Consider the following 25,184-nt stretch of genomic DNA (forward strand, 5'->3'; position numbering starts at 1 on the left):
AGCCCCACTGTCTCAGTGGATGGGTGCACCCCTCATGGTCCCGACTTCTTTGCTCATGTTCTCCCTCCTTCTGCTCCTCATTTGGACCTAGGGAGCTCAGTCCAGCGCTGCAATGTGGGTCTCTGCCTCTATCTTCATCTATCACCAGATGAAGGCTCTATGGTAATATGCAAGATATTCATCAGTATGGCTATAGGATAGGGCCATTTCAGGCACCCTCTCCTCAGCTGCCCAAGGAACTAGCTGGGGACATCTCCATGGACACCCGAGAACCCCTCTAGAGACAAGTCTCTTGCCAATCCTAAAATGGATCCCTATAATTAAGATATCTTCTTCCCTGCTCCCATATCCACCCTTCCTTTATCCCAACCATCCCATTCCCCAAAGCTCTCCCCATCTTTCCATTCTCACTTTTTATCTCCATTTCTCCTAACTCCCATCCCACCCCACCCCCAGGTTCCCAATTTTTGCCCAGCAATCTTGACTACTTCCAATATCCAGGAAGATAACTCTATGCTTTTCTTTGGGTTTACCTTCTTATTTAGCTTCTCTAGAATCACAAATTATAAGCTCAATTTCCTTTATTTATGGCTAGAAACCAATATTGAGTGAGTACATCCCATGTTCATCTTTTTGGGTCTGGGTTATCTCACTCAGGATAGTGTTTTCTATTTCCATCCATTTGCATTTAACATTCAAGATGTCATTGTTTTTTTTTTTTTTTTTTACCACTGAGTAGTACTCTAATATGTATATATTCCACACTTTCTTCATCCATTTGTCCATTGAGGGGCATCTAGGTTGTTTCCAGGTTCTGGCTATTACAAATAATACTGCTATGAACATAGTTGAACAAATGCTTTTGTCATATGATAGGGCATCACTTGGGTATATTCCCAAGAGTTGTATTGCCTGCTCCTGGGGTAGTTTGATCCCGAATTTTCTGAGAAAGTGCCACACTGCTTTCCAAAGTGATTGCCCAAGTTTGTATTCCCACCAGCAATGGATTAATAAATTATTAAAATTAATAAAGTTTTGATTTGAAGAGGAGAAATCTCTTGGAAAGGAGAAATGACAACTCATCCACAATGATGATATTCATACAGGTGGTAAGAAAAACATATAAAATGGGGGCAGGATTCTGTTCTTATCTCCACAGGAAAACACTCATCTTTGAAAAATTCAAGGGAACCTGGATGTTTGGATACTGAATGATGGAAAAATACCTGCCCAATAGGAAATATCAATAAAACTGAATGAGTTGTGTTAGTAAAATATATTAAACCATATTTCTAAATTAATAAGGCTGGTTTTGAATTTGGACTCCTGCTCAGTCCCTCTCCAATTCCCAGCCTGTTAGTAATAGAAAAACCCAGAGTTTCTGGAGTTTCTGTCTCATGTCAAGAGCCATGATATGGGACAGAAAGAAATATGAGTTTAGAAAACATCTTTGCTTTTCTTCATATCTATCATACTTTTCATTGAATATATCTATCATGTCTTTCAGTGAATATGTATATATGTCTATATGATTAATGTTTAAGTTTTTCACAATGAACAATGAGTTTTTCCTGAAGTGACATTTGACGTTTCCAGGAAGAAGATGGGGCCCCATAACAACAACTCCACCTGGTTGATATGACATCATAATACTGATAGCGCTACTACAAGACCTGCTTTGGGTACCAGCTGCACAAGTCAGTTCCAACTTGGTTAGCTGAAATGGTGCACATCTTATACAACATTTTGGCCAGACCTGCACAAAATATTCAGAGACTATTGGCAATTTTAACAGACATTGATCTTGAAATTTAACCATCATTTTACTTTCACAGGATCCCCCAGAAAGAACATCGCCCCTGTGACAGCTGGAAGTAATTCTAGAGGACGACGTCCCCTCTCCCAGAAAAGTTTGCCCTTGGGTTTAGGGACATCATTTAGGGGTTGATTATAATTAGTGTATGATTGAGGGTTGGGGGAGGAATTTTATAAGCTCAGGGATCATTCTGACAAAAAAAGAGGGATGATGGGATAATAGATTTGTAATTGTGAGTTACTGTTTTTAGACAAATATATTGGTATATATTCTTGTATATTGATACAAAGTTAAGTTATATTGACTATTGTATGCATGCATGTTTCTACCTCAGTTTAAAACATTTTTTTATGTATTGACATATATTGTATTGATATATATATATATATATATATATATATAGTATATATTTACCATATTGCAGTGTACATTTCTACCTCTGATTAAGATACTTATATAATGTTTGTGTATTGATATATATTTACCTACTGCAATGTATATTTGTACATTGTTTATATTTGGAGGTCATTGTCCTCATTTGTTTCACAGTAGTTTATTTTCTTAGTCTTTAAGTGAGATAGATATTGAGATTAATAGTCATCTAAGTTTGTCATTTATAATTAGACTAATCAGGTTCTTTAGATATATAGAGATTATACTCAGTATAGATAGATAATCTTCAACTTCTTCAAAGAGCTGTAGAAAATGGCCTTTAATCTAACTCAGAGTTTTGTGGTAGTGAGACACAATTGCTCCTGGCAACACTGCTCTATTCCCGAGAGAATGTTGAGCACCAAAGACACTCCACCTGGAGCCTTTCTTTTTGGCAGAACTAGCCTTTGGGCAAAGAAATGCCCATACCTCAACCACTGACAGAGATACAGAGCATGCATCAATGGATAAAACAGGACTGTCATATCCTGCCAAGACAGGGTAAGATAGTTTTGAAAAGTTTCTTGCCTTTGAATATGGTATGTCATTTATGTTAGGCCTTAGCCAAAGTTGGTTGCTTCAACGCTGCAAATGTGACTTTGGGTGATTGCCCAGGTAGCTAGATGTCTCTGTGATTTGTTGCATGTTTTGGAAGTTGTTTTACTGAACTTCCTAATTACCCAGGTAACATTATTTCCCTTCTCAGATCTTTGATGGGGTTGAAGACTATATAAATGTAGTTACTTTCTCTCATGACTTGGCCAAGTTATTTATTATAGAAGACCTAAGCTAGTTAGAATAGGATATTTGTACTTATTGTATATAATTTCATAATAGGTTAGAACTCTCTTATTTAAACAAAAGGGGGAGGTGTTGCAGGAGGTCCTCCCACTCCTCCAACCTATAGCTGCTGAGATACCAGCCCATTGGGGCGTGGTCTTTCTCCCTTTAAAAAAGCGGCCCTTTTCTTCTCCTCTCTCTCTTCACTTCCTGCTCCGCCAGCGACTAGACTCCCTTCCTGGTTGCGCAGAGGGCTGGGACGGTGATCTGTAAGTTTTTTCCCCTTTAAATAAATACCACCCTATTAATGATAATTCCTAACTGGTGTGGCATCGTTTGTGACTTACGCCTTCAGATGGCGCCCAACGTGGCATAATTTTACTTTATTAATTTTACTCCACATCCTCTCCAGCAAAGGCTATCATTGTTGCTTTTGATTTTAGCCATTATGACAGGTGTAAGATCTTATCTCAGAGTTGTTTTTATTTGTATTTCCCTGATGGCTAAGGAGGTTGAGCATGACATTAAGTGTCATTTGGCCATTTGAACTTCTTCTGTTGAGAATTCTTTGTTCAGTTCATTGCCCTATTTTTTAATTGGGTTAATTAGCATTTTTAATCTCTAGTATCATGAGTTCTTTATATATTTTGGAGATCAGACCTTTGTCAGTTGTGGGGTTGGTGGAGATCTTCTCCCAGTCCGTAGATTGCCTTTTTGTCTTAGAGACAGTGACCTTTGCTTTACAGAAGCTTCTCAGTTTCAGGAGGTCCCATTAATTCAATGTTGCCCTTAATGTCTGTGCTACTGAGGTTATACGTATGAAGCAGTCTCCTGTGCCCATGTGTTGTAGAGTACTTCCCACTTTCTCTTCTATCAGGTTCAGTGTGTTCAGATTGATATTGAGGTCTTTATTCCATTTGTACTTGAGTTTTGTGAACGGTGATAGAGATGGATCTATTTTCATTCTTCTACAGGTTGATATCCAGATATGCCAGCACCATTTGTTGAATATGCTTTCTTTCTTTCATTGTGTACTTTTAGCTCCTTTATCAAAAATCAGGTGTTCATAGACTTGTGGGTTAAAATCCGGGTCTTCAATTCAATTCCATTGGTTGACTTCTCTGTTTTTATGCCAATACCAAGCTGTTTTTTTAATACTGTAGCTCTGTAGTAGAGTTTGAAGTCAGGGATGGTAATGCCTTGAGAAGTTCCTTTATTGTATAAGATTGTTTTGGCTATCTTGGTTTTTTTTTCTTCCATATAAAGTTGATTATTGTCCTCTCAAGATCTGAGAAAAAATTTGATGGGACCTTGATGAGGATTGCATTGAATCTATAGAATGCGTTTGTTAGAATTGTCCTTTTTACTATGTAGATCCTCCAAATCCAAGAGCAAGGGAGATCCTTCCATTTTCTGGTATCCTCTTCGATTTCTTTCTTCAAAGACTTAAAGTTCTTGTCAAAAAGATCTTTCACTTCCTTGGTTAGAGTTACTCCAAGATATTTTATGCTATTTGTGGCTATCGTGAAAGGTGATGCTTCTCTGAATTCCCTCTCTGCTTCTTTATCCTTTGTGTATAGGAGCGCAACTGATTTTTTTGGAGTTGCTCTTATATCCTGCTGCTAAAGGTGTTTATCAGCTGTAGGAGTTCTTTGGTGGAGTTTTTGTGGTAGCTTATGTACACTATCATATCATCTACAAATAACAAAAGTTTAACTTCTTTCCAATTGTAATCCACTTGCTCCCCTTATTTTGTACTATTGCTATTGCTAGAACTTCAAGCACTATATGGAAGAGGTATGGAGAGAGTGGACAGCCTTGTCGTGTTCCTGATTTTAGTGGGATGGCTTTGAGTTTCTCTCCCTTCAATTTGATATTTGCTGTTTGCTTGCTGTAAATAGCTTTTATTATATTTAGGTATGACCCTTGTATCCCTAATCTCTCCAATACTTTTATCATAAAGGGATGTTGAATTTTGTCAAATGCTTTTTCAGCATCTAATGATATAATCATATGGTTTTTTTCTTTCAGTTTATTTATATGATGGATTACATTGATAGATTTTCGTATGTTGAACCAGCCCTGCATCTCTGGGATGAAGTCTACTTGATCATAATTTTTTAATGTGTTCTTGGATTTGGTTTGCCAGTATTCTATTGAGAATTTTTGCATCGATGTTCGTGAGTGAGATTCGCCTCTAAATCTCTTTCTTGGTTGAGTCTTTTTGTGGTTTTGGTATCAGGGTAACTGTAACTTCATAAAAGAAATTTGGCAATGACTCTTCTGTTTCTATATTGTGAAATGCATTAAGGAGTATAGGTATTAAGTCTTCTTGGAAGTTCTGGTAGAATTCTACATTGAAACCATCTGGTCCTGGACTTTTTTGTGTAGGGAGATTTTTGATAACGGCTTCTAATTCTTCACGACTAACACATCTATTTAGATTGTTCACCTGGTCCTGTTTTAACTTTGGTATGTGGTGCTTATCTAAAAAAATGTCCATTTCTTTTGCATTTTCCATTTTTGTGGCATACATGCTTCTGTAGTAAGATCTAATGATTCTCTGAATTTCCCGTCTGTGGTTAAGTCCCTCTTTTCATTTTTGATCTTATTTATTTGTGTGTTCTCTCTCTGCCATTTGATTAGTTTGGATAGGGGTTCATCAATCTTGTTGATTTTCTCCAAGAACCAGCTTTTTGTTTCATTGATTCTTTGGATTGTTTTCTGTGTTTCTATTTTGTTGATTTCAGACCTCAGTTTGATTATTTCCAGTCTTCTTCTCTTCCTGGGTGAGTCTGCTTCTTTTTTTTTTCTAGAGTTTTCAGGTGTGCTCTTAAGTCTCCAATGTGTGCTTGCTCCATTTTTTTTAAGTGGGTACTTAGAGCTATGAACTTTTCTCTTAACACGGCTTACATAGTGTCCCATAGGTTTGAGTATGTTGTCTCTTTATTTTCATTAAATTCAAGGAAGACTTTAATTTATTCCTTTATTTCTTCCTTGACCCAGGTGTTGTTCAGTAGTTGACTGTTCAGTTTCCATGAGTTTGTAGGCTTTCTGGGGGTAGGATTGTTTTTGAATTATAACTTTAATACATTGTGATCCAATAAGACACTGATGGTTACTAATATTTTTTTTTATAACTGTGTAAGTTTGCTTTGTTACCGAATATGTGGTCAATTTTCGAGGACATTCCATGAGCTGCAGAGAAGAAGGTATATTCTTTCCTATTTGGGTGGGCTGTTCTATAGATGTCTGTTAAGTCCATTTGATTCATTAATTCCATTAATTCTCTAATTTCTCTGTTAGGTTTCTGTCTGATTGACTTGTCCATTGATGAGAGAGGAGTGTTGAAGTCTCCTACTATTAGTTTGTGTGGTTTGATGACTGCCCTGAGTTCTAGTAATGTTTCTTTTACATAAGTGGATGCCTTTATAATAGGGACATAGATATTCAGGATTGAGTGTTCATCCTGATGAATTGTTGCTGTTATGAGTATAAAATGTCCCTCTCCATCTCTTCTGATTTTATTTAGTTTAAAGTCAAATTTGTGAGAAATTAGTATGGCCTCATCTGCTTGTTTCTTAGGTCCATTTGCTTGATAAACATTTCCCCAACCCTTTACTCTGAGTAAATGTCTGTTTTTTTGGTTGAGGTGGGTTTCTTTTAAACAGGAGACTGTTGGATCCTGTTTTTGTATCTGATCTCTTAGCCTGTGCATTTTTATAATTGAGATGAGTCTATTGATATTAAGTGATATTAACAACCAGTGCTTGTAAACTCTAGTCATTTTTTTGGTAGTAGGGTTTTTGTGTTTCCCTTCTTTGAGTTGTGCTGGTGAAGGGTTGCTATATATCTGCGTTATTGTGGGTATTGTTGTACTTTTTGGTTTGTGATTTTCTTTCTATTACTTTCTGTAAAGCTGGATTTGTGGCTATGTATTGTTTGAATTTGTTTTTATCCTGGAACATTTATTTTCTCCATTTATAATGATCTAAAGCTTGGCTGGGTATAGTAGTCTGGGCTTGCACCCATGGTCTCTTAGTTTCTGAAGTACCTCTATCTAGGACCTTCTGGCTTTCATGGTTTCCATAGAGAAGTCCAGTGTAAGTCTGATAGGTTTACCTTTATAAGTTACTTGACCTTTTTTCCTTTGCAGCTCTTAATATTCTTTATTCTGTATGTTTTGTGTTTTGATTATTATATGCACGTTTTTTTTTTTTGATCCAGTCTAGTCGGTGTTCTGTATGCTTCTTGAACCTTCATAGGAATATCTTTCTTTAGGTTGGGAAAGTTTTCTTCTATAATATTATTAAATATATTTTCTGGACCGTTGAGCTTCATTTCTTCTCCTTTTTCTACTACTATTATTCTTAGGTTTGGTCTTTTTATTGTTTCCCAGATTTCCTGAATGTTTTGTGATAAGAATTTGTTGGATTTAAAGGCTCAATGTCCTTTATTTATGGCTAGAAACAAAATATGAGTAAGTACATCCCATGTTCCTCTTTTTGGGTCTGGCTTACTTCACTCAGGATAGTGTTTTCTATTTCCATCCATTTGTATTCATAATTCAAGAAGTCATTGTTTTTTACTGCTGAGTAGTACTCTAATATGTATATATTCCATACTTTCTTCATCCATTCTTCCATTGAAGGGCATCTAGGTTGTTTCCTGGTACTGGCTATTACAAACAATGCTGCTATGAACATACCTGAGCATAATTCGTGATCCTAGAGAAGCAAAATAAGAAGGAGTACCCAAAGAAAAACATATAGGCATCCTCCTGGATATTAACCTTCATCAGGCGATGAAAGGAGACAGAGACAGAGACCCACATTGGAGCACCCGACTGAAATCCCAATGTCCAAATCAGGAGCAGAAGGATAGAGAGCACGAGCAAGGAACTCAGGATCGCAAGGGGTGCCCCCACACACTGAGACAATGGGGATGTTCTATCGGGAACTCACCAAGGCCAGCTGGCCTGGAACTGAAAAAGCCTTGGATAAAACCGGATTTGCTGAACATAGCAGACAATGAGGACTACTGAGAACTCATGAACAATGGCAATGGGTTTTTGATCCTACTTCATGTACTGGCTTTGTGGGAGCCTAGGCAGTTTGAATGTTCACCTTATTAGACCTGGATGGAGGTGGGTGGTCCTTGAAGTTCCCACAGGGCAGGGAACCCTGATTGCTCTTCTGGCTGACAAGGGAGGGTGGCTTGACTGGGGGAGGGGGAGGGAAATGGGAGGCAGTGATTAGGAGGAGGCAGAAATCTTTAATAAATAAATAAATTAAAAAAATTAAAAAAAAAAGAATTTGTTGGGTTTGCTGTTTTCTTTGATCAGTGCATTTATTTTCTCTATGGTATCTTCAGAATCTGTGATTCTTTCTTCTATCTCTTGTATTCTGTTGGTTATGCTTGTTTGTGTAGTCTCTATTCGTTTACCTAGATTTTCTATACCCAGCCTGCCCTTGGTTTGTGTTTTCTTCCTTGCCTCTATTTTAGTTTTCAAGTCTTGTACTGTTTCCATTATCTGTTTGATCGTTTTTCCTTGGTTTCCTAGGATATCATTTACGGATTTACTCAATTCTTCAAAATTTTTGTTATTCTTCTCATCCATTTCTTTAAGGGAGTTTTTCACCTCCTGTTTAAGGGCATCTATCCCTTTCATAAAGTCAATTTTTTTCTACTTTTTCTTGATTAAGGTGTTCAAGTCCTCCTGTTGTAAGTTCGCTGGGTTCTGGTGATTTCATGTTGTTTTTCAGATTGTTGGAGGAATTCTTGCTTTGGCACCTGCCCATCTCTTCCTCCGAATGCTCCCCTATGGATCTTCTTTTACAGGATCAGATCTCCTTGTTGTCCAGGGAACTCATAGACAAAAGGCCTACTTGGCTGCAGGTAGGCTATTGAAACAAAGAAACTCCTGCTTGCTCCTTGTGCTCACTACCAAGTCCCAGTGCCCAAACAGGCTGAGCTGGGGAATGTTATGGGCCCAAAGAGGGGAGGAAGAAGGGAGGGTTTTTCTGGATGCAAGCTCTGTGGTGTAGGAAGAGAAAGGCAGTAGCTGGGGACTATAGCCCCTGCAGGAATACCTGGAAGTATAGGGGCTTCAGGAATGTCTGTGCTCCCTCTCCCGGGCTGCTGCCTTGGGTCAGGAACTCATTCACCCCACTGATGGATCTTCTGGTACCCTATTTTCTAGTTTTTAATCACAATTTTTGAAAAGCTCAGAGACAATTTAACAACTAAATTTGTTTTAACAATACTACTTTTCATTTTAGTTGCTTTTGATAGGTAATTTCAAACTAAAATTCATTCTATATTTACACAGCATGTAAGAGAGTATGGTCTTAGAAGCATAGCCATTTCTTTGACTTCAAAAACCTCAGTGTAACTAGTTAGAAATCATTAGTTGAGGTGCTCATAGTTTTGACTAAATGGCAATTTATCCCAATAGAAAATTTGCATTAACACAGTCAGCTACTGTTAAGTGTTAAGGTCAGCTGTACATTTCATACTTCAGCAGCATAGAAAGAATTTTATTGCCTTTTGTAGTCATGCTGCAATGAAAAAGGTTCTTTATGATGCCACAGACAATTAATTGAGGTACATTACCTAGAAATTAAAAAGGTCATATGTGGAACATAATTGACACTTCATAACCCCTATTACTGATTACTAAAATGCAAATTGATTATCTTTATTTTCCTCTGAGTAGCATAACTCTTCTTTAAATCTGGATTATAATTTTATTTGTTTATATTCCTCCCACTTTAATCTTTAGTTCGTATTCTTCAAGAAAAGTCCATTTTAAAATTGGAAACATTAAAATTAGAAGAAATGCATTCACATAAAATAATTTTGAGTTGCAACTATATTTGCATAATATATACATGGAACTTAAAATTATTGGATAAATATGGCAAATTATTATGTTTCTAGGTGAGAATGGACTGCGATACAACACTTTAGGAAAGGAGTGAAGAATGTGAAATATCATTTTTCTGAAATACATGTGAAATGACATTTTTTCTGAAATACAGATCAAGCCCCCAAACATACTAAAATATTAATTAGTCATGTCAACAAGTGTTTTTAGTGTCATCAGATCACTTAAAGATTTTGCAAACATCAGATAAAATATTTCATGCTCAACTTATGTGATTTTCAATGTGGAACGACTTAGGCTGTTTTACTTGTAGAAGAAATGGTAACAAAGACTATGGGAGAGAATTCTAGCATAACATGTTTTCTAGGGAATACAGAAATTCTCAACTGGGTTTTAGCATCCTGAGGTTCATTGACCAGCCTTACAGAGTCTTCAAACCAGACTCTGGTTTAAAAGATCGCTTTCTCTGATAGCTGTGTATAAAAGCAAAATGCTGGACAGTGGTGGCACACACCTTTAATTCCAGCACTCAGGAGTCAGAGGCTGGTGAATCCCTGTGAGTTCAAGGCCAGCCTGGTATACAAGAACTAGTTCCAGGACAGCTAGGACTGCTAACCTTTTCTCAAAAAAAAAAAAAAAAAGAAAGAAAGAGAAAAGAAAAAAGAAAGAAAATCAAAAAACACTGTACTTAAATATAGATCTGCTTATGCATAGTCAAACTTCTCAAGGATGAATCCTAAGTCAATGTGATTCAAGGATATCACCATGTTTGATAGGGTCGAGTTGACGTACAATTAATAAAATCCCAGAGACAGAAATTTGGATTCAACTTGAAGGTCAGAAATGAAAGATAGCTAACCACTGGCTTTTGCCTCTTCTTCTCTCCAAAATGGTGATCCTGCCTCCAGTAATTCTCAGAATGAGACTGAGGATGAGAGCTGTCTCCTCCCATTTTATGTTCTCAAGGAGCCAATTTCCTCCTAAAATCATTACAGGAACCATCACCCTGGGGAGTCTGCAGAGAATCTCACACCCCTAATTGTGTTAGGAATCGTTCTATTGACAGAGCCTACCCCACACTCAAATTGGCTGTTAATGAAGAACTATCTGTTAGTGGAACCCACCCCACATTCCAAACTATCTAGAGAACTAGGTGTGTCAACTCGTGACTTCCTGGCCTAGGTGACCTGACCGAAAGTAACCTTCTGCCTACGTGACCAACTCGGACCATGTGACCAACGTGAACCACGCGGCAAGAGCCCAGGCCCCTGTGCCCATCCCCCAACTCCTTACACTTTATAAGCTGTACCCCATCTCTAATAAACGGAGGCTCTGACAAACTTAGCATGGCCTCCTTCCTTTCTCTCAGCCCATATCTTACAGGTAGTGCCTCTCCGGGACCCTGAAATAACTGACTGCAGGGTGGATTACAACCCCTAGACTGAGTAGCACACCCCAAGGCAATCAACAGTCTGGTAATAAGGGCATGCACCACTTCAACCTGGTTTCGATGACAAACTAATGTGACTATTGGGATTAAAGATGTGTGTCATTGTGGCTACTAAGACTAAAGGTGTGTGTCATTGATGCCTGGTCTTTAAGGATGGTCAGTATGGTGGTTTTACTTTTCTGATCTCTGGAAAAGCTTTATTTATTAAAATACAAATGAAATGCCATTATATCTAGTGCATTGTGAATCATTTCTTCAAGTCCAGAGCTTCAGAAGCTGAGGCATGAGGAACATATGAGTTTGAAGCAAGACTGAACTATAATGGTGAGGTCCAGGCCAGCCTAGGTTGCAGATTGAAGCTCTTAACAAAATCCAAAACAAAAAGATAAATAAATGATTCCTTACAAACTTTTGTAAATAAGTTTTAAAAATATTTTATGACTTAAAATTTGGGAAAAATACTTCAATTCACTCAAGATATAAAAATAGAATCTACTATCAGAACTAAAGTACATAATTGTGAAAGGTAAATCATGATCCTACTATTAGGTATTTTCTTTATTCTAGTATCCTGGAATGAAAGACTGCCATGATTTCTTTCAACCATATCAATTAATTGACCTGTCCAGTGAAACTCATATTTTAACATGTATAAAATAATTTAGACTATTGTTAAAATAAAGAAACCAAGTCATTGGATCTTAAAATTAGCCCAAATTTTGCATTTATCTGTTGAGTAGCAAGTGTTTTCTACATTTTGGGTATGAATTATGAATTACTCAAGGCAGTAGTTTACAAACCTACCTAAACACTGTAACTTGTTGGGTTTTTTTTCATACATAAGCTCCAAATCCAAGAATAATATCTTACTCACTTCCTTTTTTTAAAATGTGTCTTACATATGTGCTTCTCCCTGAATATGCACATGAAACATATGTACAAGTCTATAGAGAACAGAAGTAGGTGCTGGATTCTCCTGAATCTGGAGTTATAAGTAGCTTTGAGCCACAAATGTGGATACTGGGAACCAAATTCAGTTCTTGGGGAAGAGTTGTACAAAGAGCTTTTAACTGCTGATACAGCTCCCATCTGTTTTTCAAAGATGCTTTCCAAATGTTATATGTATCTATGTTTCTGTGAATCACTTAGACAAAACATTTACGATTAAAAGTGAACAATTAGTGAGTTTGTAACTTCCTGGTGTAATATGACAGTTACATAGTTTATGACAATGTTTATGACATAGATGCATGTAATAAGGTTCTAATAACATAGTTTTTTGTAGCATATCTCAACATATGTTATAAAATGACAACACATGGCATAAATAAATATTATCATGAAAATCAAGATTATAGCATACACATAGGGCATATTTAGAAATGTTTCTGTACTACTATAGGAGGGTAAAGCCTGGATCTTTGGAAAAGGTGTGTAGTTAGCCAGAGGTTCCTATTCCTTAACCTTGAGAAAGCTTCATAAACTTCCATGCAAACAGCATTTTGAATTCTCATTTGAATAGAATGTCAATGCTTTTACCCAAGTGTATATAGCTGAAAATCCTGTACAATGTAACATTTCTCAGAAAATGTTAATGGTAATATAAAAGGAATGTTTCCTTGATCTGAAGACTTGGCATTTTAAAGTCCATGGAGGTTTTTAGTTACAAGAATATTCCATCATTCATATATTCACATACAAACCTTAGAAAAACACTTTAAATACAATGATGAAAAATTTGGAATGAATAAAAGGTTATAATACTATTTTTTGGAAATAGTTTGTTTGAAAAGGCTGGAGACAGAGGCGGCCCTGTTTAGGTTCTGACGAGTTCCATCTGGACGGCCTGCGTTTTCTGCTGTGTCCTTTGCTCAGGAACAGTTTTCTGCTCCTACACTAAGGCTACCCACCCAGAGAGGCGGCCCTGTTTGGGTGCTGGGAGTTCCATCTGGACGGGCGACCCACCCAGAGTGGATCTCGCCCCGCCTGCCAGGTTTTTTTTCTTTTGTCCCCGGATCATCGAGCTACCAGGTGGCCCTGTTTAGGTACTGACGAGTTCCATCTGGACGGGTCCTTTGCTCGGGAATGGTTTCCTGCTCCTGCACTGGGGCTACCCACCCAGAGAGGTGAGTGCCTGCCTACCGGGCAGGCTTCGAGGACCCCCAAAGGGGAGCGCGGGCACCTTCAGCTTGTGCTCCAGTGGTGACTGTGCTCTCCTGGATCTCGTCCCGCGTGCCTGTTTTTTTCCTTTTGTCCCCGGTTTGTCGGGCTACCAGGCGGCCCTGTTTAGGTACTGGGGAGTTACATCTGGACGGGAGTTCCATCTGGACAAGACGGTTCCTGCTTCTACACTGAAGAGTTACAACCAGAGAGAGTCAGTCACAGCAAAGACTGGACCAAGACACCAGGCCTCTCCTGGCTCCATTTGAAGGAAGAAATGGGAAGGCGCCAAGGCAAGAATTCCTCCAACAACCTGAAAGGCAACATGACATCACCAGAATCCAGGGATCCCGAAATAAGAAGAATTGTACACCCTACTCTAGAAGAATTAGAAGAAATCGACTCAAAAGTGAATTATATGAAAATAATAGAGGACCTTAAACAGGAGGTAAAAAACTGCCATAAACAATTAGAGATCACAAAGAAAAAGGTAGAGGAAATGAATAAAGCGCTCAAAAATACCCAAGAAAACCAAGAGAAACAAGAAAAAGCAATATAACAGGTAAGGGAAGCGGTTCAAGACATGAAGAATGAAATGGATGTAATGAAGAAAACACAAACCGAGGGAAGGATGGAGATGGAAAATCTGGGTAAACGAACAGGAAATACAGAGACAAGTATTGCCAACAGATTACAAGAGATAGAAGAAAGAATTTCAGACACTGAAGATACCATAGAGAAAATAAACACACTGATCAAAGAAAACAGCAAAGCTAACAAATTCTCATCACAAAACATTCAGGAAATCTGTCTGTCTGCTGTGTATATGTGTGTGCTGCCTATTTATTGTGTATCTGTGTGTGTGTGTATGCTGTCTGCTTTGTATTTGTGTGTGTGCTGTTTGTCAGTTGTGTATCTGTGTATCTGTCTGCTGTGTATCTCTGTTGTCTGTGTATCTGCTGTGTATCTCTGTGTGTCTCTCTGCTGTGTGACTTTACGTTTCTGTCTCTAGCAAAGGGTTCTTTTTACTCTTCTACTGAATGACATGGAAAGTATCACATAGAGAAAGGAATGGAATCCTTTACAGAAATCTTTAACAGACTTTTCCAAGTGATAAAGTCATTAGCTCCAAATGACTCCCAACTGACCCAGCCAAAAAATAGTTTTACAAATATCAATATTTATTAACAAATGTTCAAAAATTTGAGTTCAACTTTTACAGTAGATGCTAAAAGATTGCTTTCAACTTCTGCATTTGCTGCTTTCTTCAATTAATTCACACTCATTGTTCTTGTTTTAGGAAATGTATAATTTAAGATTACAGCTAGACATTAATTTACATAGTAAAATCTAAGGCAAGTAAGTTTGATTGTTACATTGTCTCTTAAAAGCCGGTTAAAAAAAATAGCTGAGTGCACAATAGAACAACAATCTCAATTAATATGTGACTACAAGTTACATTATTAAATCTGGCTGTGTGGTTCAGCAAAAACTCAAGTCTCTTAGAATATAAGAGACATTTTTACAATATTACACCACCACAATATTTCCTTGGGGAAATTTGCCATATTTTCATTATACATTTGTAATTGAATGGCCATATAGAATATTTCCAATTTTGGCTAGTATATATTGAGTGGAAAACAATAAACACAGATGAAATGAACATGCCTGATGTAAGATGTTGCATCCTTTGGGTATATTCCTAATACTGGTATAGATTGATCTTGTGGTAGACAGATTTTCAATTTTTTTAGAAACCTCCACACATATTTCAGTTAGGGGTTGTTCCAGTTTACACACCTACTGGCAATGAGTAAATTTTCCCTCTTCTGCTCATCCTTGCCAACATGTGCTGCAATTCATTTTATTAATAATGGCCATTTTGACTAGAGAAAGATAAAATTTCAAAATATTTTAATTTGTATTTCCCTGCACTAACAATATTAAACATTTTTATATGTTCCTTAGCCATTTGTATTTCACCTTTTGAGAACACTCTGTTTAGTCACACACTCCATTTTTAAAATTAGGTTATTTGTTTTTTGGATGATTAGCTAGTTTATTGAATATTGTAATTACTAAATCTCTATAAGATAATTAATTGGCAAATATTTCCCTACCTTGAAGGCTGATACGTAGCTTGAAAGACAGTGCACTTTTCTGCCAAGAAAACATTTTAGCTTCATGTATTCCTATTTATTAATTGATGGTAATAAAGCCAGTACTATCCATGTCAATATTAAGAAAGTTCTTTTCTATGCTGATATGTTCAAACATATTCCCTATTTTGTCTTCTATTGGATTCAGGATATTTGGTCTTATGTTGAGGTCCTTGATTCAATTAGAGTTGAGTTTTTGCAAGGTTATAGATGCAGGTTTAGTTTGATTCTTATATATGTATCTATCCAGTTTGACCGATATCATTAGTTGAAAGTGCTGTCTTTTCTCCAGTTTTCCTTTTTTTTTGACAATTTTTGTAAAAAAAAAATCAGGTATCAGTACACATGAAAAATTATATGTGGACTTCACTTCTATTCTATTCATCACTGAGTTTGATATTAGGCTAAAACCATACTGTTTTTGTTACTATAGCTCTGTACTACACCTTGAAGCTTCGGAAGTTGTTTTATTATTTGGGATTATTTTAAATATTCTGTTTTCTTGCTGTTGTTTGTTTGTTTCCATATAAAGTTTAAATTGTATTTCAATTTATGTAAAAGAATTCTGTCTGAATGTTGATAAGGATTGTGTTGAATCTATTCATTGCTTTTGGTAGAGTGACTGTTGGGAATCTTCCCATCATCTAGTGTGTTCTTCAACTTCTATATTAACTTTTTTACAGATTTAATTATATAAATGTTTTGTTGGTTAGTCAAAGGTATCCCATGGTATTTTTGAGGCTATTGTCAATGTTATCAATCCCTGATTTCTTTCTCAGTATGTTTTGTATTTGCATATAGTTAGGATACTGATTTTTGTATATTAACTTTATATCCTGTTACTGAAAAGATTCATTCACTATAAAAATTTCCTTGTATAGTTTTACAGTTCTTTATATATAAAATCTCACTGATCACAAATAAGGATATTTTAACTTCTTATTTCCTATTTTTATACTGTTGTTCTCCTTTCATTGTCTTTTACCCTAAGACTTCAAGTACTATATTGAACAGATATTAAAAGAGTAGACATTAAGCCAGGGAGTGCTGGTGCATGCCTTTAATTCCAGCACTTGGGAGGCAGAGGCAGGAGGATCTCTGTGAGTTTGAAGCCAGACTAGTCTACAAGAGCTAGTTCCAGGACAGGCTCCAAAGCCACAGAGAAACCCTGTCTCAAAAAACAAAATAAACAAAAAAAAAAAAAAACCAACAAGAAAAAAGAGTAGACATTGTCTTATTCCTGATTTTCATAGAAATGATTTGAGTTTCTCTCCATTTAGGTTGATATTTGCTGTGGTCTTCCTGTAATTTTGCCATTATTATGTTAAAGTATGTCTCTTGTTCCCCCTATTTGCTCTTGGACACTTAATATTAAGGAATATTGGATTTTGTCAAAGACATTTTCTTCATCTCATGAAATTATCATGTGATTTTGTTTTGCTATGTGTCTATGTAGTAAATTACATTTTTCAGTTTATATATTAAGCCATCTTTGCATCTCTGAGATTGAATGAAAATGAGGAAATGACTGCTCCTTCATTTTGTACAAGAAGTCTTTTTTTTATTGAAGATATGATGAAGACTACGGGCTAGAGGCATCTAGAAAAGTCCACACTAAACATGACCAGCAGATATACTGATTCATGATAGGAGAAATAGGATAGGAAATCAATAGAAGAAAAGAAGTGGAGGGCACAGACTGTTGAAGGGAGCTGCGGGCTGCGTTTCTGACACCCAGCTCCCGGCTGCCTTGCTAGCTTATACCCCAAAATAACAACACAGAAACTGTATTCTTTTAAACACTGCTTGGCCCATTATATCTAGCCTCTTCTCGGCTAACTCCCGCACATGGACTAGCCCATTCTTAATAATGTGTGTAGCACCCCAAGGTGCGCTTACTGGGACGATTCTAGCCTATATCCATCCTGGGTCGGAGCTACATTGCGTCTGCCCGGGAAAGGGGAGCATGGCCTCTGTGCTCACTTCTTCTTCCTCCCAGCATTCTGTTCTGTTTATTCCTCCCACCTATGTTTTAACCTATGAGGCCAAGCAGTTTCTTTATTACTTAACCAATGACCTTCCTCCAACATTTTCCCTTTTTCTGTTTAAACAAAAAGGAAAGACTTTAACTTTAACATAGCAAAATTACATATAACAAAACAGTTATAAAGCAAGAATTACAGTTACAATATTTACATCTACTTTATCTTTCATCATAATTAAGGAAAACTATAAATATCTATATATTCTTCAACTGCATCAAAGACTTCAGAAGGATATAACATTACCTAAGTAAAGTAAGAAACTTCCAAAACTCTAGAAGTGACAGAGACATCTCGCTGCCTGGACAGTCACTCAAAGTTCCTCTGTACTTCTGGTGCATCCATCTTCGGTCTATAGGCCCATAATATCCAGCAGACATTTCAATGAAGCAGGAAATTTTAAAGACAGTTCAGTCACTATCTGCTGTGTCCTGCAGAATGTCTCGCAGACTCTTTCATGAATCAGGAACCCCAAAGAATCATCCCACCTTTAGACAAGTTCGGCAGTCCTCTTTCTATGGGTTCTTTGTGTCCAGTTTATCCAACAGTCCAGGCAAGAGCAGTTTCTTGCACAAATGGCTATCGAACTCCATAAGGATCCTCTTTGATGCCCATCTTCCTTTTGAAGTAGATTGGTGCTGCCAGGAGCAGACGTGTCTCATTGTCATGAAAAGCCCCAAGTTATTAAAACATTTAAAATGCCATATTCTATAATCTTTGAATAATATGAAGAAGCCTATCTAAAATATATTTATGTACATCTAGAAAATCTTAACTAACATGACTACAAGCTTGACTATTATGATTATCTATTAACAACCTATATACATTACATTTTTAAGTCAACTACAAAATCACAACACCTTAATCAAGATCAGAAATACATATACATATAACAAAATTAACCTTAAATCTCTATCAATAAAGCAAAATCTATACTAATGCAAATTATTCATACCTATATCATATCCCCCTATAAATGTAAAAGAACATTTATAAACAATATTTGGGAATATGGGAGCAGTTATTTCTCTCCAAACTGCTTCGTGCTGAATGGGGGCGCTGTTATTTAGGTTTTTCATGGTATAACCTGTGTGCCAGGTTCATCTCAGTCAGCAGTTGAATGAAGTAATTTTTTGAGGGTGTTCACAGCAACCCTTCAGGAGGGTGTGGTCCATCATACCATATTGGGATAGAAGCAATCCACACAGTCTCATCTTCTGTGAAAACAAAAGAAGAAACTCTTTTCCAAAGTATCATATCCTTAGATCCGAATTTTAAAGTCAAGGTATTTTCAAAATATATATGTTGGATTAGTTCAGCAGCATTTATAAACAAATATCTTTTGGCATCTGTTGCTCCTTCCTCAGCATTCAAACAATCCAAAGAGAGCATAATAACATACAGTATCAAGATTCTCTATATTTTCCATCTTTGTGCAGCTTTGTTTTAACCTCTATTTCGTTTATTTTTACTTTTATTTTTTGCTTTTTGAGACAGGTTCTCTGTATCTTTGACCTGGAATAACTCTGTAGACCAGGCTGTTCTTGAACTCTCAGAGATCCGCCTGTCTCTGCCTCCCAGGCATTGGGATTAAAGGCATATGCTACCACACCTAGAAGTCACAGAGGTCAATCTCCCTCTGCCTCCCAAGTATTGGGATTAAAGGTGTGTACTACCACACCCAACAACTCTCTTCCTTTTTTTGTTTTTTTACTTTAAGAACTTCAACTTTTAGCCTGCACATATTTTTAACACACTGTAAATCATTTAGAAGTTTTCTTTGTCTTTGAATCTCTCTTTACTATATATCTCTCTTTTTCTGACCACATGAGTCTTTACTTTACCAAGAAATATCAGTAAAACTAAAGCCGTGGCTTTGATGGCTGGATCCAGCCCATTCCTTAGCTTTCCAGCCTCGTGGCGGAGGTACCCCTGTAGCCACGTTTATTGCCACAAGTCTATGGCATTTCAAGGTCCCTGCCAGCAAGTAAGCTGCAGCATTTTTTCCACAGACAACACACAAGTCCTCTCTCTGTATTCCGCCCTCCTGCCTCAAACAGTCAGAGTTTGCCCTGGCAGGACGGCCCAGAAAGCCAGCAATTTAAAACAACACAGGTTTTTTTCCTGCTATGGCTGAAAACAAACAAGCATTCAGTCAGCTTTTATCAACACCATTTAAGTGTTTTGTGGCAGGACCTCTTAAAAGAGCTGTAAGGTTTTCAGCTAAAGCTGAGTCAGGAAGCCTCTCTTAGATGAGAGCACTTGCTTGCCTCTAGCAAGCAGAGCAGAACTGAGAAATTGCTGCTACCAAGAAACCAGGTGCAATGCTTTCATTTTGTTCTAGAATTACTTCCCAAGCTGTCTCAGGCTTTATGTGGATACAGTTGTCCACATGTTGGGCAGCCATTCTGTTGTAGGAGCTGCGGGCCTGCTTTTCCTCCCGCCCGGCTCCCACAAGGCTAGCTTTACACCACAAATAACAACACACAAACTGTATTCATTTAAACAGTGCTTGGCCCATTATATCTAGCCTCTTCTCGGCTAACTCTAGCCCATTTCTAATAATGTGTGTAGCACCCCCAGGTGCGCTTACTGGGAAGATTCTAGCCTACGTCCATCCTGGGTCGGAGCTACATCACGTCTGCCAGGGAGAGGGGAGCATGGCCTCTGAGCTCACTTCCTCTTCCTCCCAGCTTTCTGGTCTGTTTACTCCTCCCACCTATGTTTTAACCTATGAGGCCAAGCAGTTTCTTTATTACTGAACCAATGACCTTCCTCCATCACAAGATCGAGAAAGGAGGCAAGGACCAAGAGAGAAACCAAGAATGAAGCCAAGAAAAGAGCCAAGAGAGGAATCAGGACTCTTTAACAGGTGCCTTATAAGCTGACAAAAAGTCCCTTTGATATGGTAATAGAAACCTTAGTCGTTCCTCTTGGTTCTTTTTTGAAACTTACCAGAGATTAGTGGTACATGATCTTTTGAATGTGTTCTTCAATTCAGTTTGTAAGTATTTTGTTGAGATTTTTTGTACCTATGTTTGTGGGCTGAATCGAGCATGAGCATATAGGAATCTGGAGTGGCAAAGTTAGTGCAAAAAAAAAAATGACAGTTAGAAAAAGGCACAGTTGGTGCCAAAAGCATAAGAGGTACACAAAAAGCATGAGAGCTATGCCTAAATCTTGACAGCTACACCAAAAGTGTGACAGGTAAAAGGCACGGAATTTAAAAAAAAAAAAAGTGACATTGCAAAGCCTGTGAAGAATACTCCCAGCCCAGATGGCACTAAAAGGGAGCAAGGCAAGAGCAGATCTGACATATTTACACAAAGATGATTGGAGTTAGAGATGGGGTATGATGACACATAGTGCCTGATGCCCTCATTTCCCCATTAGGCACTATGGGAGCCTAGGTTTATGCAGACCTGACTGCTGATGTGATTGGCTAATTTCCCTTCTGCTTCTTCTGGGATTTGTGGGTCTTCAGTTTATAAGTTGCAGGCTGTAAGGGAATAAATGAGTTCCTGCTTGACTCCACTCCCTGCTGCCTCTAATTGTCTCCAGTACTCCAGGGGCTGGGTGCCGATCACTTCAGTCGGGGTCAGTCGCAGGCTGCTGGCTCAATTATTTTGTGGGGTCTACAGAGGAACCCGGCATATGTCCATAAGGGATATTAACCTCTAAGTTCACACTTTACATATATAAATGGAATATATATTCCAGGAAATACATGTAGATACACGCAAGCATTTATTCATATGTGTATATATAAATCAATAATCATTTGCACATATGTTAAGCCACACACCTGGGACAAATAGCTAGGTTCCTATTAACATACCAAAGTAAATATTGTCTCTCAGTCTTTCTCAGCACAGTCAGTATCTGTTAAGGAGACACGATGGCTGGCATACCACACCCTATCCTAAATCCTTCAGCACAGGACTTGGCTAGGTTTTCCTTCCTCCAGCATCTCTGATTGCTACCTAGCCATTTGACTACTGGTTCTTTGACTTCTAGGCCTCTTTGCCTTTTGCCCACCATTCTTGGATCCTGTTCTCCTTGCATCTTGGTTTCTGATTCCCCCCACACACCTTTCACTCCCTCACCATACCCTTAATCTTATCTCCTCACATGGCCATATTCAGTATGCTGGTCATATTCATTCAGGACTCTCCCAGATGTCTCTGCCTCAGCCTGTGTTCTCATTTATACCTATAATAAAATCTATAACCTCTTAGGAATAGTCATGTTCTTTTTTATTGTTTTTTATTCAATATACATATTAGGTTTACTTAAAAATGACATTATTTTATATGTCCAGAGCTATAAGAAGATGAAATAATTCATTATTCTTTGTACGTTTAATCTTTTAAACTCTTTTAATTAACTCAGTTTCACAACAGCATTACCATGGAAACAGGGAAGGTGCATTGTACAAAGCTCCCATTACCTTTTTCCATCTCTTTTCTCTCCTCTATACCCATATTAATCCATTAATACCATTTATATATTTTTATAAATATAAGATATATATACATATATATATGATAAATATCAGATTTGATGAATCTATATAAAGTCTAGAACTCACAAATGAAAGAAAAAAGCAATTCGATTTTTTTTTACTGATAATCATTTACTTTTTTGAGTATGGTGATCTGCAGTGACACCTACTTTTATGCAAATGATAAATTCATTGTTCTTTTTGGTAGGTTAAATGAAAATGGCTCCATTTGCTCACAGGGACTGGCACTATTAGGAAGTATGGCCTTATTGTAGTAGTTGTGGTGGTGTTGGAAGAACTATATCACTAGAAGTGGGCTTTGAGGTCTCAGATGTTTAGATCTACCTGGTGTGTCTTGTCTCAGTTACTCTTCCTACTGCTTGCAGAGCAAGATGTAGAACTCTCAGCTACATCTCCATTACCAGGGCTACATGTTTTTCATTTAATATACGTATTAAGTTTACATACTACTGGCATTATTTTATATGTCAGGAACTGTGACAAGCTGAAATAATTTATTATTCTCTTCATTTTTAATCTTTTTAACTCTTTTAATAAACTCAGTTTTGTTGACTGAGGTTTTTGTCCCACGCAATCTCAAAGTTATTCAGTACCAAAGAAACACACAGGGGTCTACATTAATTATAAACTGGTTGGCCTATTAGCTCAAGCTTCTTATAACTCTTATAACTTACATTATCCCATAATTCTTGTCTGTGTTAGACATGTGGCTTGGTACCTTTCATCAGCAAGGCATTCTCATATTGCTTCCTCTGTTTCTGGATGATGACTACAGACTATGTCTTTCCTCTTCCCAGAATTCTCCTTTTCTCATTGATCTGCCTCTACTTCCTGCCAGGTTGTCCTGCCTATATGCATGCCTAGATGCTAGCTAATCACCATTGTATTAAAATAATACAAGTGACGGGATAAAAGACCACGGTCCCACAGCACACTTTTATAAAGGCATTATCATCGAAACACGCATGCCACAATGGTTCCTATTGTGACAGTGATGAACTAAATTTATGAACTCTAAACCAGTCTCAGTTAAATGTTTCATTACTAGAAATGTTGTGGTTATGGTGCCTTTTCATAGAAATAGAAAGCCTAAAGATCACAGAATCTGGTAGTGTTATGCCAACCCCCAAAAGATCACCACAGAGACTGAATCTAATATGTAAAAGCAAAAAGCCTTTGTTCATATTTGGAAAGAAACTCCCCATGTGTCAAACATATTGGCATGATCAGAGAGTCTCGAGCTCAGTAGGCCCTATGGCCCAATGGCCCTATGGCCCTATGGCCCGAGCAGGGCAGCAGACTTCATTACAGTTGGTTGTTTGCCATTACTTGGTTGCTAGGAATTAAACTCAGGACATTTGGAAGAGAAGGCAGTGCTCTTAACCACTGAGCTATCTCTCCAGCTTCTTCTTTCTCTTGCCAGAGGGCCCCAGACCTCGTTAGAGCTGGTTATGAGTGAATTTGCGGTTGGTGGTAATTGAAGTCAGGAGGTTTGAATGAGCAGGCAATGCTCTTAACTTCTAGCCATCTTTCCAGCTCCCTTTTCCACCTTTTTAACTAAACCATGTTTCCTCAATGTGGTGCGTGGGTCACATCTGCATTCCCCTAACATGTGGAGCACAGGGCTCTCCATGGGCATATTGGCCATTAGTGTACCTCATAGAGGAGGTCTAGTTTCTTTAGCTTAAAATTGGATTAACCTTTTGCTGTTGTTTGTAGTTCCTTGTATGTCTTGGATGTGAGTTTTTCATCAGGCATGTGAACGGCCCAGTATTTTATTCTTCTAGCCATCTTGCCTTGCTCTCCTTGGTGCTGTCTCTGAAGCACCCTGGGGCGTGGTGATGGAGCTGTTAGGCGTTAATGTCCTAACACATTTTTGCCTGATGCAGCTCATGACAACGTGTGTCCATGTCCTTGTCTTAGAATTTGCGCATCTCATTCCATACATTTAATGTTGCATTCTGAGTGAATTTTATTGGTGGTGTTTCATAGTCACTAGCACTTTTTTTTTTTTTTTCATGTGTGGATACCCAATTGCCCCAGAATCATTTCTTGTTGGAAAAAATTGTTCTGGAACTAGCTCTTATAGAACAGGCTAGCCTCGAACTCACTGAGATCTGCCCGCCTCTGAGTGCTGGGATTAAAGGCGTGCACCACCACAAGTAAAAACATTGTTTTTAAGAATGATTTTGCAGCATTTTGTTGAGTTTCAATTGATCATAAACATGGCCAGGACCAAAGAGGCAGAGGTAGGCAGGAAAGAGAGCTGGGGAGGCCATGCTGTGGCCCACACTGCTTCTTCAGCAAAGGAGACTCACGTGTGGTAGTCTCTAACGCAGTAGATGTTCTCCACGTCCACGGTGAAGGAAACGCCATCCAGACACTCGTTACACACTGAGCAGATGAAGCAACCAGGGTGGAAGTAGTAGGACTTGCCAAGGGCCTGCTGGATCTGGGGGAAGCACCAAAAGGTTAGCATGGGCAGGAGGCACAGCACCGCCCCCCAGAGGCCATGGCTTAGGGCCCCACCAATGGTCTGGAGCAGCAGAGGATGAGGGACTCCAGGCACTGGGAGGTTCTCACCATCTCCATGATAAGGTGTGCACACGCTGCACTTGTCAGCAGTTTGCTGGAACCCGGAGTACTGAGAGGGGACTCATGATCCAGAACGTCACGTGACAAAGGGGCACTCACTGTCACTGGCCTCAGGTCTGCACGTGAGTCCGAAGGAGGGTCCCGCCCCTGCTCCCACCCAGCTGGGCCAGCAACACAGTGCAGACTCACCAGGAAGTCCTCCTGGCAGTACATTTTCTCACCCACGTTCTAGAAGGCCTTCCCGCGGAGTCGTCTCCCTGGAGGGGAAGGGGTGGAGGGGGTAATGGAAGCTGACACCAGGAACGGAGCCTGGCTTGAGTGTCAGTACTC

Source organism: Microtus pennsylvanicus, chromosome X (genome assembly GCF_037038515.1).
Source record: "Microtus pennsylvanicus isolate mMicPen1 chromosome X, mMicPen1.hap1, whole genome shotgun sequence".
NCBI classification, from domain to species: Eukaryota; Metazoa; Chordata; class Mammalia; order Rodentia; family Cricetidae; genus Microtus; species Microtus pennsylvanicus.